Genomic DNA, 8,990 nt, shown 5'->3' with positions numbered 1-8,990 from the left:
GCTCCTCCACCGATGCGCAGTCCTCACTGCCAGACGCATGTTCTTGCTGCACCATCTGCTAACATGCGTGAGCTGCCGCATCAGGAGTGGCCGGGTTCCAGCACTATGCGGCATTCTCCTCAGCCCATGCAGCATGCTCTGCAGACCTTACAGCATGCTCCGCATACCATGCAGCATGAGCCGCATACCATGCAGCATGAGCCGCATACCATGCAGCATGAGCCGCATGCCTTACCTCATGCTCTGCATACCATACCGCATGCTCTGCATACCTTACAGCATGCTCTGCATACCTTACAGCATGCTCTGCATTCCTTACAGCATGCTCTGCATACCTTACAGCATGCTCTGCATACCTTACAGCATGCTCTGCATACCATACCGCATGCTCCTCAACCCACCGCAGCCCCTCCCACGCACCAGCACTCTGCTTTTGTTGTTGCCAGCTCCCACACTCCGACTGCGGAGAAGGTTGACGATGCACCCGTGGGCCTACACCTCCCACGGTTGTGCGCCCGGCATGGCTTCATGCTCTCACACTCTTGTTGTGAGAGCTCCTCCACCCATGCACAGTCAACCCTGCCAGATGTATGATGACTCCCACACACAGAGCACTCCGTTGCCGTGCGGGAGCTACCACAAGCTGCCGTGTTTTGACACGGTGTGTCAGCCTCCGCAACACACTGTGGTTACCGCCACTCGCCAGCAGCAAACTAGTCAGGCAGGAGTTGAGGCTTCCCCACACATCTTTGGTTGTTGCCAACTCACAAACTGTCATGCAGTTACATGACGTTGCCTTCTGGTCTGCTACTTATACACCAGTGCTGTATGTCCTCACGCTCCTGTTGTGGTTGACAGTTCAGTTTTTGACAGTTCACAGACTGTCAAGCAGTTTCATAACGTTGCCTTCTGGTCTGCTGCTTTTGCACCAGTGAAACCCTCACTGAGAGAACTTAGCTTTTCTCGGATATGGTTCCTGTAGATGAGAAAGTGCTGTTCTCCCTCCTTCTGATATTCCCTTGAGGACTCTGTCATTTGGAGAGGAGCCTTAAGCTGCTTAGCCTCCTATGGACTTTTATTTAAGCATAACATGCTTCCAGGGAGGGTAAATGGTTCCGCTTCAGTCGCTAACCCCGTCTGTTGCCACACCTGCTCCCATAGACCTTGAGCTTTGTTGCAAGACATGCAGTCCAAGCTTAGTCCTTGATAGAGGATTTTTTTTTTTACGGAATCAGTGTGTCACTGGGAAGACGTTCAACAACCAGCAGAGGTGACTTGTTGTGACGCAGTGCGGCAACCTCAGCAACCCGATAAGGAGTTGTCTGTACTACCCAGACAGTCTAGACAGTTTCGGGTTGTCGCTGTACTTCCTCGCTTCCCCATGGTTGACAGTTCACAGACTGTGCAGCAGTACCATGATCTTGTGTCCGGCTCCGTCAGACGACTGGCTTTTAAGAGCTCCCACAAGTCGTCGCTGTCTGGATAATCTCAGATGGACTATGGATCTGACCAAGGAACTGGGCCTCCTGGTCAATTTAGAGAAGTCCCAGCTCGTCCCATCCCAGACCATTGTCTACCTGGGTATGGAGATTCAGAGTCGAGTTTTTCGGGCTTTTCCGTCGGCCCCAAGGATCAACCAAGCCCTAGAATGCATCCAGAGCATGCTGAGAAGGAACCGATGCTCAGTCAGGCAGTGGATGAGTCTAACAGGGACACTTTCATCGCTGGCCCTGTTCATCGAGTTAGGGAGACTCCACCTCCGCCCCCTTCAGTATCATCTAGCTGCTCACTGGATAAAGGACATGACGCTAGAGACGGTCTCAGTTCCTGTTTCCGAAGAGATGAGGTCTACTCTAACGTGGTGGAAGAACAGCTTTCTTCTCTAGGAAGGTCTACCTTTGGCTGTTCAGAACCCCGACCGCCGTCTCTTCTCGGACGCATCAGACACGGGCTGGGGTGCGACATTGGACGGACAGGAATGCTCGGGAACATGGAATCAGGAGCAAAGGACACTTCACATCAATTGCAAGGAGTTGTTGGCGGTTCATCTGGCCTTGATAAACTTCAAGTCCCTCCAGCTAAACAAGGTGGTGGAGGTGGACTCCGACAACACCACAGCCTTGGCTTACATCTCCAAGCAGGGAGGGACTCATTCGAGGAAGTTGTTCTAGATCGCAAGGGACCTCCTCATCTGGTCAAAAGATCGAAAGCTCACGCTGGTAACGAGGTTCATTCAGGGCGATATGAATGTCATGGCAGATCGCCTCAGCCGGAAGGGTCAGGTCATCCCCACAGAGTGGACCCTTCACAAGAATGTTTGCAGCAGACTTTGGGCCCTGTGGGGTCAGCCAACCATAGATCTGTTCGCTACCTCGATGACCTAGAGGCTCCCGTTGTATTGTTCTCCGATTCCAGACCCAGCAGCAGTTCACGTGGATGCTTTTCTGCTGGATTGGTCCCATCTCGACCTGTATGCATTCCCGCCGTTCAAGATTGTCAACAGGGTACTTCAGAAGTTCGCCTCTCACAAAGGGACACGGCTGACGTTGGTTGCTCCCCTCTGGCCCGCGAGAGAATGGTTCACAGAGGTACTGCAATGGCTGGTCGACATTCCCAGGACTCTTCCTCTAAGAGTGGACCTTCTACGTCAACCTCACGTAAAGAAGGTACACCCAAACCTCCACGCTCTTCGTCTGACTGCCTTCAGACTATCGAAAGACTCTCAAGAGCTAGAGGCTTTTCGAAGGAGGCAGCCAGAGCGATTGCCAGAGCAAGGAGGACATCCACTCTCAGAGTCTATCAGTCTAAATGGGAAGTCTTCCGAAGCTGGTGCAAGGCCAATGCAGTTTCCTCAACCAGTACCACTGTAACCCAGATTGCTGACTTCCTGTTACATCTAAGGAACGTAAGATCCCTTTCAGCTCCTACGATCAAGGGTTACAGAAGTATGTTGGCAGCGGTTTTCCGCCACAGAGGCTTGGATCTTTCCACCAACAAAGATCTACAGGACCTCCTTAGGTCTTTTGAGACCTCAAAGGAACGTCGGTTGTCCACTCCAGGCTGGAATCTAGACGTGGTCCTAAGGTTCCTTATGTCATCAAGATTTGAACCTCTCCAATCAGCCTCTTTTAAGGACCTCACATTAAAAACTCTTTTCCTCGTGTGCTTGGCAACAGCTAAAAGAGTAAGTGAGATCCACGCCTTCAGCAGGAACATAGTTTTCACATCTGAAACGGCTACATGTTCCTTGCAGCTCGGTTTTTTGCTAAAAACGAGCTTCCTTCACGTCCTTGGCCTAAGTCGTTCGAGATCCCAAGCCTGTCCAACTTGGTGGGGAACGAACTGGAGAGAGTACTTTGCCCAGTTAGAGCTCTTAGGTACTATCTAAAAGGTCAAAACCTTTACGAGGACAATCAGAAGCCTTATGGTGTGCTATCAAGAAGCCTTCTCTTCCAATGTCTAAGAACTCAGTTTCTTACTACATCAGGCTTCTGATTAGGGAAGCACATTCTCATCTGAAGGAAGAAGACCTTGCTTTGCTGAAGGTAAGGACACATGAAGTGAGAGCTGTGGCTACTTCAGTGGCCTTCAAACAGAACCGTTCTCTGCAGAGTGTTATGGATGCAACCTATTGGAGAAGCAAGTCAGTGTTCGCATCATTCTATCTCAAAGATGTCCAGTCTCTTTACGAGAACTGCTACACCCTGGGACCATTCGTAGCAGCGAGTGCAGTAGTAGGTGAGGGCTCAGCCACTACATTCCCATAATCCCATAACCTTTTTAACCTTTCTCTTGAATACTTTTTATGGGTTGTACGGTCGGCTAAGAAGCCTTCCGCATCCTTGTTGATTTGGCGGGTGGTCAATTCTTTCTTGAGAAGCGCCGAGGTTAGAGGTTGTGATGAGGTCCTTTAGTATGGGTTGCAGCCCTTTATACTTCAGCACCTAAGAGTCGTTCAGCATCCTAAGAGGACCGCTACGCTCAGTAAGGAAGACGTACTTAATAAAGGCAGAGTAATGGTTCAAGTCGTCTTCCTTACCAGGTACTTATTTATTTTATGTTATTTTTGAATAACTAATAAAATTAAATACGGGATACTTAGCTTCTTTGTTAACATGTATGCTGGTCTCCACCCACCACCCTGGGTGTGAATCAGCTACATGATCATCGGGTAAGATTAATATTGAAAAATGTTATTTTCATTAGTAAAATAAATTTTTGAATATACTTACCCGATGATCATGAATTTAAGGACCCGCCCTTCCTCCCCATAGAGAACCAGTGGACCGAGGAGAAAATTGAGTTCTTGTTGACAAGAAGTACTTGAGTACCTGCTCACAGATGGCGCTGTTGTGTACACCCCCACCTGTATAGCGATCGCTGGCGTATCCCGACCGTAGATTTCTGTCGGGCAACAGAGTTGACAGCTACATGATCATCGGGTAAGTATATTCAAAAATTTATTTTACTAATGAAAATAACATATTACTAGCTAAGCTACAACCTTAGTTGGAAAAGCAAAATCTATAAGCCCAAAGGGTCCAACAGGGAAAAATATCCCAGTGAGGAAAGGAAATAAGGAAATAAACAATATGAGAAGTAATGAACAATTAAAATGAAATATTTTAAAACCAGTAACAACATTAATACAGATATTTCATATATAGACTTTAAAAAGATTTATGTCAGCCTGTTCAACATAAGGTTAAACATTTGCTGAAAGTCTGAACTTTTGAAGTTCTACCAATACAACAACCCAATTAGGAAGATCATTCCACAACTTGGTCACAGATGGAATAAAACTTCTAGAATACTGTGCAATATTGAGCTTCCAGCTGGAGAAGGCTCGACTATTAGAATTGACTACATGCCTAGTATTACAAACAGAATGGAACTGTCCGAGAAGATCTGAATGGATAGGATGGTCAGAATTATGAAAAATTTTATGCAACATGCACAACGAACTAATTGAACAATGGTGCCAGAGATTAATATCTCGGTCAGGAATAAGAAATTTAATAAACTGTAAGTTCCTGTCCAACAAATCAAGATGAAAATCAGCAACTGAAGGCCAAACAAGTGAACAATACTTGAAACAAAATAGACTGAAAGAATTAAAACACTTCTTCAGAATAGATTGATCATTGAAAATCTTGAAAGACTTTTTCAATAAGCCAATTTTTGTGTAATTGAAGAAGACACACACCTAATGTGTTTCTCAAAATGTTATTTTCATTAGTAAAATAAATTTTTGAATATACTTACCCGATAATCATGTAGCTGTCAACTCTGTTGCCGACAGAAATCTACGGTCGGGATACGCCAGCGATCGCTATACAGGTGGGGGTGAACACAACAGCGCCATCTGTGGTCAGGTACTCCAGTACTTCTTGTCAACACCACCTCAATTTTTTCCTCGGTCCACTGGTTCTCTATGGGGAGGAAGGGTGGGTCAATTAAATCATGATTATCGGGTAAGTATATTCAAAAATTTATTTTACTAATGAAAATAACATTTTTCAATATTAATCTTACCCGATAATCATGTAGCTGATTCACACCCAGGGTGGTGGGTGGAGACCAGCATACATGTTAACAAAGAAGCTAAGTATCCTGTATTTTATTTTATTAGTTATTCAAAAATAACATAAAATAAATAAGTACCTGGTAAGGAAGACGACTTGAACCATTACTCTGCCTTTATTAAGTACGTCTTCCTTACTGAGCGTAGCGGTCCTCTTAGGATGCTGAACGACTCTTAGGTGCTGAAGTATAAAGGGCTGCAACCCATACTAAAGGACCTCATCACAACCTTTAACCTCGGCGCTTCTCAAGAAAGAATTGACCACCCGCCAAATCAACAAGGATGTGGAAGGCTTCTTAGCCGACCGTACAACCCATAAAAAGTATTCAAGAGAAAGGTTAAAAAGGTTATGGGATTATGGGAATGTAGTGGCTGAGCCCCCGCCTACTACTGCATTCGTTGCTACGAATGGACCCAGGGTGTAGCAGTTCTCGTAAAGAGACTGGACATCTTTGAGATAGAATGATGCGAACACTGACTTGCTTCTCCAATAGGTTGCATCCATAACACTCTGCAGAGAACGGTTCTGTTTGAAGGCCACTGAAGTAGCCACAGCTCTCACTTCATGTGTCCTTACCTTCAGCAAAGCAAGGTCTTCTTCCTTCAGATGAGAATGTGCTTCCCTAATCAGGAGCCTGAATAGGTAAGAAACTGAGTTCTTAGACCTTGGAAGAGAAGGCTTCTTGATAGCACACCATAAGGCTTCTGATTGTCCTCGTAAAGGTTATGACCTTTTTAGATAGTACCTAAGAGCTCTAACTGGGCAAAGTACTCTCTCCAGTTCGTCCCCCACCAAGTTGGACAGGCTTGGGATCTCGAACGACTTAGGCCAAGGACGTGAAGGAAGCTCGTTTTAGCAAAAAACCGAGCTGCAAGGAACATGTAGCCGTTTCAGATGTGAAAACTATGTTCCTGCTGAAGGCGTGGATCTCACTTACTCTTTTAGCTGTTGTCAAGCACACGAGGAAAAGAGTTTTTAATGTGAGGTCCTTAAAAGAGGCTGATTGGAGAGGTTCAAATCTTGATGACATAAGGAACCTTAGGACCACGTCTAGATTCCAGCCTGGAGTGAACAACCGACGTTCCTTTGAGGTCTCAAAAGACCTAAGGAGGTCCTGTAGATCTTTGTTGGTGGAAAGATCCAAGCCTCTGTGGCGGAAAACCGCTGCCAACATACTTCTGTAACCCTTAATCGTAGGAGCTGAAAGGGATCTTACGTTCCTTAGATTATTATTATTATTATTATTATTACTTACTAAGCTACAACCCTAGTTGGAAAAGCAGTATGCTATAAGCCCTGGGGCTCCAACAGGGAAAATAGCTCAGTGAGGAAAGGAAAAAAGGAAAATAAAATATTCTAAGAAGAGTAACAACAATAAATATCTCCTATATAAACTATAAAAACTTTAACAAAACAAAAGGAAGAGAAATAAGATAGGAGAGTGTGCTCGAGTGTACCCTCAAGCAAGAGAACTCTAACCCAAGACAGTGAAAGGCCATGGTACAGAGGCTATGGCACTACCCAAGACTAGAGAACAGTGGTTTGATTTTGGAGTGTCCTTCTCCTAGAAGAGCTGCTTACCATAGCTAAAGAGTCTCTTCTACCCTTACCAAGAGGAAAGTGGCACTGAACAATTACAGTGCGACAACCCCTTGGGTGATGAAGAATTGTTTGGTAATCTGTGTTGTCAGGTGTATGAGGATAGAGGAGAATATGTAAAGAATATGCCAGACTATTCAGTGTGTATGTAGGCAAAGGGAAAATGAACCGTAACCAGAGAGGAGGATCCAATGTAGTACTGTCTGGCCAGTCAAAAGACCCCATAACTCTCTAGCAATCTGGGTTACAGTGGTACTGGTTGAGGAAACTGCATTGGCCTTGTACCAGCTTCGGAAGACTTCCCCTTTAGACTGATAGACTCTGAGAGTGGATGTCCTCCTTGCTCTGGCAATCGCTCTGGCTGCCTCCTTCGAAAAGCCCCTAGCTCTTGAGAGTCTTTCGAAAGTCTGAAGGCAGTCAGACGAAGAGCGTGGAGGTTTGGGTGTACCTTCTTTACGTGAGGTAGACGTAGAAGGTCCACTCCTAGAGGAAGAGTCCTGGGAATGTCGACCAGCCATTGCAGTACCTCTATGAACCATTCTCTCGCGGGCCAGAGCGGAGCCAACCAACGTCAGCCGTGTCCCTTTGCGAGAGGCGAACTTCTGAAGTACCCTGTTGACAATCTTGAACGGCGGGAATGCATACAGGTCGAGATGGGACCAATCCAGCAGAAAAGCATCCACGTGAACTGCTGCTGGGTCTGGAATCGGAGAACAATACAACGGGAGCCTCTAGGTTATCGAGGTAGCGAACAGATCTATGGTTGGCTGACCCCACAGGCCCAAAGTCTGCTGCAAACATTCTTGTGAAGGGTCCACTCTGTGGGGATGACCTGACCCTTCCGGCTAAGGCGATCTGCCATGACATTCATATCGCCCTGAATGAACCTCGTTACCAGCGTGAGCTTTCGATCTTTTGATCAGATGAGGAGGTCCCTTGCGATCTAGAACAACTTCCACGAATGAGTCCCTCCCTGCTTGGAGATGTATGCCAAGGCTGTGGTGTTGTCAGAGTCCACCTCCACCACCTTGTTAAGCTGGAGGGACTTGAAGTTTATCAAGGCCAGATGAACCGCCAACAGCTCCTTGCAATAGATGTGAAGTGTCCTTTGCTCCTGATTCCATGTTCCCCGAGCATTCCTGTCCGTCCAAAGTCGCACCCCAGCCCGTGTCTGATGCGTCAGAGAAGAGACGGCGGTCGGGTTTCTGAACAGCCAAAGGTAGACTTCCTTGAGAAGAAAGCTGTTCTTTCCACCACGTGAGAGTAAACCTCCTCTCTTCGGAAACAGGAACTGAGACCGTCTCTAGCGTCATGTCCTTTATCCAGTGAGCCGCTAGATGATACTGAAGGGGGCGGAGGGTGGCGTCTCCCTAACTCGATGAACAGGGCCAGCGATGAAAGTGTCCCTGTTAGACTCATCCACTACCTGACTGAGCATCGGTTCCTTCTCAGCATGCTCTGGATGCATTCTAGGGCTTAGTAGATCCTTGGGGCCGACGGAAAAGCCCAAAAAGCTCGACTCTGAAGATCCATACCCAGGTAGACAATGGTCTGGGATGGGACGAGCTGGGACTCCTCAAAATTGACCAGGAGGCCCAGTTCCTAGGTCAGATCCATAGTCCCATCTGAGAATCTCCAGACAGCGACGACTTGTGGGAGCTCTTAAAAGCCAGTCGTCTGACGGAGCCGGACACAAGATCATGGTACTGCTGCACAGTCTGTGAACTGTCAACCATGGGGAAGCGAGGAAGTACAGCGACAACCCGAAGCTGTCTAGACTGTCTGGGTCGTACAGGACAACTCCTT

Source organism: Palaemon carinicauda, chromosome 1 (assembly GCF_036898095.1).
Source record: "Palaemon carinicauda isolate YSFRI2023 chromosome 1, ASM3689809v2, whole genome shotgun sequence".
In the NCBI taxonomy this organism is placed as follows: domain Eukaryota; kingdom Metazoa; phylum Arthropoda; class Malacostraca; order Decapoda; family Palaemonidae; genus Palaemon; species Palaemon carinicauda.
Note: the sequence above shows the minus strand (reverse complement) of the source record.